We start from the raw sequence: 8,590 nt of genomic DNA, 5'->3' as shown, positions 1-8,590 counted from the left end.
GAACCCAATTTTTCATTCAAAGACAAAGCATGTGGACACCAAGTATCATCATATCAGATCTCTCATTGCCAAAGATGTCCTCAAGCTAGTTTATTGTACTTCTGAAGATCAGATCTCTGACATTTTCACGAAACTGCTTGGCAGAATAAAATTTACTAAGTTCAGGGATGAACTTGGTATCTGTTGTAATGTATCTTTGGATCATGGGGGGAATGCTAGATGATCCAAAAATAAATTATTCTCATAGGTTATAAAGTTGGAATAAAATAATTATTAATTTAAGATATTAAATTAATAATTATTATTCTAGAATGTTTAATTATTTAATGGAGACATTTAGAATTAGTATATTGTTGTAACAAGATATGACTCTCCAAAAGTGTCGTATCTTAGGCTCTATTTTAGGAGATTTGTTAGCTAGTTGTTTTGAATAGCATTTATTGTAAATGGACACTTGTTATTTAATAAGTTATCCATAATTAGAGGTAGTTAGGACATGGAGCTTATAAATAGCTCATTGCAAGAGTGTTTGGTTGTTCAGGTGTAAACTCTTGCAAAATAAAATATGTAATTTTTTTTTTTTCTTCTGATTAATAAAATTACATGTCTAAGGACACTTCTGCCATTAACAATCTCAAATTTCGGCCCTTCTTTAGAATTTCGGCTTGTTGTGATCAGATTACAATTTTCGGCCTTTTCAACAGTAACCCTATTTCCCACTCATGGCTAGAAGATGGACGAAATTGTCTCATTTCTCCTTCGCTAGACTTGATTTCCTTTCCTTGTGATTTCAGCTTGCAAATGAGACCTTTCTTAGCCCAAAACTTGAACCTTGAAGATGATTGTAATTTGATCTTACTATTGCAGAAAGATGCCCCAATGCCTCACACGTGTGGAGGATAATAACCCAATAAAAAAATCCACAAATGCTTCGATCTTCTTTCTTCTATTTCTCCTTTTCTTCACTAGAATTAGGCTTCCTATTCTTACTTTTATCGAACTCCTCCTTGCTTGAATGCATGTACCCTTGAGTGAGGTTGAGTTCCTCTTTATATAGGCTTCCTAGGGTCCCTTAACAGGCTGACATCTCCTTTTAGGTGGGTCGACTAGCTCTTTTGAAGGCCGACTTAGAGCTTGCACCATGACGAGGTCTTGGAGGGTCCTTTGAATAGACTTTTACTTAAATAAATTCTTTTTGCAATATATAACATGTCCAAATGGGTCTTCAATACATGACAATGACTCAATAGACTTTATGCAAAACCTTGAAGCACTCAATGGGTGCTTGACCTAAAATAAATTTCCCTTGAGCATGAAACCCATGTCTCAAGAACAATAATAATAAATTTATTTGTTCTCTTTACATTAAATACATAAAATCATGATTACATATGTCATTATGAACACCAAACCTAGTTACATATTTCAATACTTATCTCTCTTACCAGAGCCTTGTGGCCTTCCTGCCATGCCCAAACAATGTTCCCAAGGCACCCAAAGAATGAAGAATGAAAGGAAAAGTCCAAAGAAAAAGAGGGAAACAATTAAAATGAAGAAATTCATGACAACAGTCATAAAATCACGCAACAAAATAACATGCCAATGTGCAATCCAACAGTAAAAAGGATGATTCAAACATAAATAAATCGAGGAACACAACATGAAATATTCAACCAACATAAAAACTCAATCCCCATGAGTTTATGTGTTTCCCAACACTTCATGAGTAATATCTCAGGCAATTTCCAACCATTTATGTCTGTTGCACCATGCCACGTTATAAGATTCTTTTTTTTCCATCAAGTCTTGCTATGTTGCCACATACACTCAGTTTTCATTGTTTTCATGAAATATAGTAACTATACTAGTCGTTATCTTTCCATGCTAAGAAAGTCATGTTTTCCTGCAACTGCAAACATATCTCAACTTGTTCATTAGTCAGCTGTCTCAAAATCCAGGACAAAGTCGGGCATACTTATATCTCACCAAAACTTTCAAAATTAAAGTTTTCATGCATACGATCATATCAGTCCAGTTATAGTCATGCTCACATAGGCTAAAAATTTGTCTCGTACCAAACCATCAACATTCAATAGAGTCAGCCTCTTTGCCAAGTCTAGCAATTCATGGCATATGTAACCTCACGATATATATATATATATATATATATATATATATATATATATATATATATATATATATATATATATATATATATATATATATATATATATATATATATATATATATATATATATATATATATATATATATATATATATATAACCACTTTCATAGATGTGTCGAGATTAGGCATTCAATATGAAATCAACGCCTAATTATTCAAACACGATGCTACACCCAATACCCAGTGGTATAGGCAAGCAATTTTCATATTATCAACAAACATAGTGTTGTCATCAACACCAAATAAGTAGACATTGAAACCTGTCACTCTTTAATAGAGTCACAAAACATCATGCCTTCAATCCAATGATGCTCAAGGGCTCACCACATGCATACCATGGGATTTTAACATCCTAACCAGTATATATACACATGCCTATCATTCATTGAACCAAGTAGTGTTATACAAAATACACGTCACACAGGGATTCTTCCTCAAATCCATCAATATCATGAACATAATTGTTCCAAGAATACAATATCACATCTCCCAACCAATGGTGATGGTATGCTACCAACAACTCACTGCCTTGTAGGCAGTTTTGCAAATATTAAAGGAAGGACATATCCAAAGGCCACAACCACTAGTTATCTAACCTTCAAGATGCCATATATAAAGTGCATACATTTCCAAGCCATTTACCACAATAACATGGTGAACATCATTACAATCCAAATCAACACTGTGAGTAGGATACCATCATACTCATATTCAAATAGTATACTCAGAGTTGAGATCCATCCTAAAACTAGGGATTCATTCATTATTACCATGCAAACAATAAATCAATTATAGATGGGATTTTAACACCTAAACATTAATTTAGTTAATTTTCTAAAATCACTTTGAAACCCCTTTGTGGGAAATCTATTGTTGATTTCCCATGATAGAGCCCATCCAATGCGAGTGTTGAACCTGGATGATCTGATACCACTCTATAACAACCCCTCTCCTAATCCTTACCATAACACTAATTAAGAGGAGGTGGTTACTACGTTGACCCAAGATCCAAGATGTCATTATGGAAATGGGGTCTAAAATTTCAGTCTCTTCAATAATATTAAAACCTCAATTAGACTCCATTGTTGCATTTGTCACATTGAGACAACTCCAGTGATATAAAAATTTACTTCAATACAACCTCTAGATCACAATATGTGACCATCTAAATTTTAGATGAATTAGAAAGCACCACCTCATCCATAGGGCCACATGGTTTTGCCCACCTGGTTAATCTCCCATCACCACTTGGCATTTATCTATTGTATTCCAACCCATTTATGGGTTTAGGTACCCCAAATACACTCATTAGATTTACGTGGACCCACAGATGGGTCAGCTCGGAGGGTCAACCCCAGAGTAAACATTAAGTGCGTAATGGCAATAGGACGGGTATATACCAACCACTCAACATATCGTTATCCATTGTCAAACTTCATGTCTCTTGGTCTCTTTTACCCATCCCATTGCCATTACGCACTTAATATTTACTCTGGGTTTGACCCTTCGGGCTGACCCATATGTGGGTCCACATAAATCTAATGAGTAGATTTTCAGGCACGTGTATATGCCCTGGAAACCTTGGCTTACGTCATCTTTCTCCTCCTTAGTGTGCGCTCCTCTCTATAACTCCAAAAATAGCCTTTGGGCTTAAGTGTAATGTGGGGCCACACCATTCAACGCATAAATTCTTGTGATTGGTACATCACCGACATCAAGTTGATAACCTTGCTAATTCAGCCTAGTCCTTGTCATCCTAGCTCTTCTCCTTGTGTGAATTTCTATGGGATTCCAAGATGCAACCACTTTGGGCTTACATCATCCCATGCCCTTGCTTAGCTATCGATTACCTCCCATTCAATCTTGGCCACTCGTTCATGGTAGTGCATTAGATTAAGCCTATGGTCTTATGACTAGCAATATGGCCTTGAAGCCAACCCTTCACTTGCCTTATTAAATTCTTCCACGACCACAGATAAGGTAAAATGGGCTAAGGGAATGAGATGAGGTTGTTGCCTAAGTAGTTTGCAAAGGTTTACATCCATGGCTTTGCCACGATGGTTATATGAAGGCCTAAACCCATGCCCAAAACTTGATGTTGCTACTAGAGCTATATGAAGCATGCTTTGGTGCTATCCCTCTTGGGCTTACAATCAGGTTACCATCTTCAAGTCCTTGATGGAAGATATATGAAACACATCTAAGGGGTTCATCCATCCAGTCTATCAAAGTTTTTTCATCCCTTGGGTCCTTGGAGTCATACAAGGGACCGACTACACCTTGAAACAAGGTTTTATAGGCCTCTTTTGAGAATTGAAAAAACATAAAAAGCTTATAAACAACAACCAAAAGGCATATGGTGCCAAGAAGGCCTCAAAGAATTAAAATTTCCTCATATAAATAGGGAATCCTCATTTGTGGTATGGTTATAAACATAATCCATAAACACAAGCACATAAGTCACTATAATACAAGCTTACAAGCATTTCATTCTTAAGGACATGAATTTGAGGCATGATCCCCACATTTAGCCATCAAACATTCGTTGTTATAGGCTAGAAGCCAACATAGACAACTTTCAATGCCCAACCCTTGTAAAATAACATTACTAAGTGCATATAACACCGGTACAAATGATTATATATGAGTGCTTCCTGCATAAAGAATATTAATGCAATCAACATGGTAACAGACATACATCCATCAAAATTTAACCATTCCAACCATAGTAAACCATGAACCATTCTTACAATAAATATAACCATGGATTACAACTCAATAATGAGATCATTAATGAGGAATTCATTTATAGACACTTATTTGGGATTAATACTAGAGTTGGAAACACAATGGAATATTCATGCCTTCCGACTATTCCTCTTGAGCTTACAGGATTTAGATTAGGGCCAAATATGCAATTCATTCCTAGCTTATTTATCTATTTAATTAATAGAGATGTGTTCATCTCACCATACACAAACCTTGAGACAAATTTCAAGAACATAATGGACACAAGAATTTGATACTTGTAAAGGTACTCACAGCACTTGCAATACATATTTCATGCCTAATTTGTATCCTTTGCCATTAATATAGCCAATTATCATCCCTATGTCAACATATAATATACAACACATGAATCATAAATGGATAGAGACACATTAGCCTTCTAGGAATGAACCATTCCTCATTCATCACATAAATATTTAACATTGTACAAGAAGTCACAGTCCTCATTATGTCACAAGAATTAACTAGCACAATGAGCCAATATCATCACAAGCATTAAACTCATCACATTAGACATATGCATAACAACTAGTGCAAGGTTTAAACATACTTATCTTATTAAATGTGTTCAACAAATGAGATGGGGACTTAAACTCTCCACCCAACCATAGACATGGTGTAGCCAAGAATTTCTTGTAGCTGTCACCCCTGAGCCAGATTCTAATGCTTTAGGTAGAGTTCTCTTAGATGATTTTTAAATCAACACTTCAACTAAAACATAATGTCTCGAGGTTTCCTCACCTCCACCCACCAACTAGAAAAACTAGGTAAACATGACGAGGCATTTCATGGGTATACATCCATCTTCTACTCAGGATATTTAATTAGTATCATCACCTGAAACAAGATGTCTCAAGGCTATCCCGCCTTCACCCTCCAGTTATTCAACAATTTCACATTAGGAATGGAACATTGTCTGTTATACAAAGGGCCGTACAGCATCCCAATATCTCTAGTGATTTGGACACAAAGAGTTTTAATTCATATTTGGAGGAAGAGATATAGTTAATAACACGGATGGTTTATCAACTATGTTATCTTTGAAGGAATAAGAGTGCACTTTCTAGAAACTTACTGGAAACTTCCACCTATGTTCAATATTAATTTGGTAGCTGAGGGACAAATTCCCTCCCTTGGATAGTATTTCTCATCAAGAAAGACCCCTCCTAGCCCTTGGAAGAATTTAATTTGGTTAAGGAAAAACATATTTTTTAGGAGGAAATCCACATGTGCACAAAAATATAGGTCAGATTTAAAAGAAATTAGACACCCTTGGAAGCATATCAATACAAGTCAAGTGAAACTTATTTGGAAATCATCAACAAGCATATTGTTGTGGGGAAAAATGCCTATTTAGGACGATCCTATCCACCTAAGGTGTGACAGCGCCTTAGCAACAAACGAATACAACTATCATGATTTCTTCCTTTATGAAATATGAAAGAGAGGAGATTGGCAGACTTACCGTTATCTTCCGGTTGTCCCTCGAACTAGATCCTCTTCTCTTTGTGTGTCCACAGCTACTTGCCTCCTCGCTTGATCAAGAGAACAGCTACTTGAATCCCACGAGATCACAAGAGAACAGCTACTTGTGACAAGAGAACAGCTACTTGCAACAAGAGAAGAACACAATACAAAGGCAAATATACATATTCATAAATGATTCAGGATTAGAAGTAAATCAAATATACCAATGAGATCATACAAAGTACACCAGCATATAGGAAAGAATCAAGATAGCTTTATTGAAAGTAACAGGGTTCAGGAAGAGATACAACCCATAGAGCTCCAACCCAGCATCTCCTTCCCAGCAGAATGGAATTCCCTCTTTAGCTCCTTTCAAAGCATAACACACCCAATATTTCTAGCCACAAACCAACAGCAATTCTTTGCAAATACTAAATTCCAGCCTCCTTTTACCTCATGGAGAGAGATCTATATATAGGAGTTTTGGAGAGAGGATGAGTCAGCTTGAGACTGGCCTGAGACTGACTAGTGTCCTCTCCCACTTCAGTTCTTGAGTCCACTTGGAGGTTCTTGCTTCCACTTGGAGATTTGGAACCTCTTACTCATCACCAGTCGAATTCCCCGATCCAAGTGTCATTTTGGAAGCTTCCTGGGCATTGACACCTTGAGAAATGACTCTGCCACTTGTCCAAACTCGCTCAGCGCAGGTAGCCTTCTTTGCAGTTGACATTCAACGCAGGTAGACAATGGAGCAGTTGACATTCAGCGCAGATGCTCAGTGGAGCAGTTGACATGATCCAGAATTGCCTTGTTTTTGAGTGTTTTCAGGTGGAGAACTTTTGTGAATTGCTGTGGTTACTTGGCCTTGTTCCTCTAGGGGTAGGAACAACATGTTTAGGGACTTTGGATCCCTTGATTATTGACATTTCATGCTCAGTGATGCAAGGCACAAAAATGTCTATAACACATATTCTTCTCTATCTTCTTTGTCTTTGGCTCACATAGGCCTGAGGTTGGTTCACAAAATTAATTCGTATAGGTATGAAATTGCAGGGTCTGAGCTTGCACGTGTGAAGAAGGGATTTTGATCTATAGCCGCATGGTTGGAACATGGAATTCTCTGCTATATCCACTCGCATGAAGGGGTTCTACCTGTGGCTGGAGACCTTCAATTGCACGCATGGTCAGTGGCTTGGGAACTGATTTGAATCATATATGTCTATTGGGCTCATCTATTGGATATTGTTTGGTTGGTTTTGCTGGATAGTCTTGTGATTGGTGAATTGGAACATTGTACTCTCTCTTTGTTGAAAATTTTATGAAAATAGAGTAAGAAGAAGAATTTGAAATGGTTTTCCCCTTTGTGGGATTTTTCCCTGGTCTTTGACCAAATCCTTGTGTCTCTTATTGCTCTTGATTGTCTTATACTATTCTATCTACAATTGATATTGATAATTGAAGAAAAAATTGTGTCAAAATATTGCTAATTAAAGAAAATAATTGGGTTAAAGTGATTGTAACAACATATAATAGTATAAAATTAACATGGTGTAAGAGCTAAGGTGAAGTCAAGCCCAAGGAGACAAAATAAGAGCAATCATTCTTGAAAGGATCTGAAGGAGGTTATTTGATTTGGTCAAGATGTCTACCTCTTACTTCAAGGATAGTGAGAATCTGGGTGACTCATCTAATTTTGTTTCATAGAAGATTAGGTTGGAAGTTATATTATATGACAATGTTGTTTTGGAATATGTGCAAGGAAAGGTACATAAGCCTTCATCAAATGATTCTACTTTTGTCAAATCCAAGTACAAGAAAGTCAATAACAAGTACAATGATAGGAGAATAAATGATGATAGAAGAAGAGGAGGTGATAGAAGAATAAGGGATGATATAAAGCGAAGAGATACTCCAAATGACTATGATGAAGGCCATCATCCTCAAAAGAGAACAAGAAAATCCAGGTATGAAAACAATGCAGTTGCTAGTCAATATATTCTTATTTCTACTCTTTCTAGATTCATATGATAGTTGGTTGGTAGATAGTAGGGCTTCTTTACATTACTATGAGTACAAGGAAGTCCTCTCTAATCTGGTTGAGAGGGAGACAAGTTTGACAATCATTCTGGAGATAACTCTACTCAT

Source organism: Pinus tabuliformis, chromosome 4_2, assembly GCF_031772625.1.
Source record: "Pinus tabuliformis cultivar Carrire ecotype Pingquan chromosome 4_2, CPIR1, whole genome shotgun sequence".
In the NCBI taxonomy this organism is placed as follows: Eukaryota; Viridiplantae; Streptophyta; class Pinopsida; order Pinales; family Pinaceae; genus Pinus; species Pinus tabuliformis.
Note: the sequence above shows the minus strand (reverse complement) of the source record.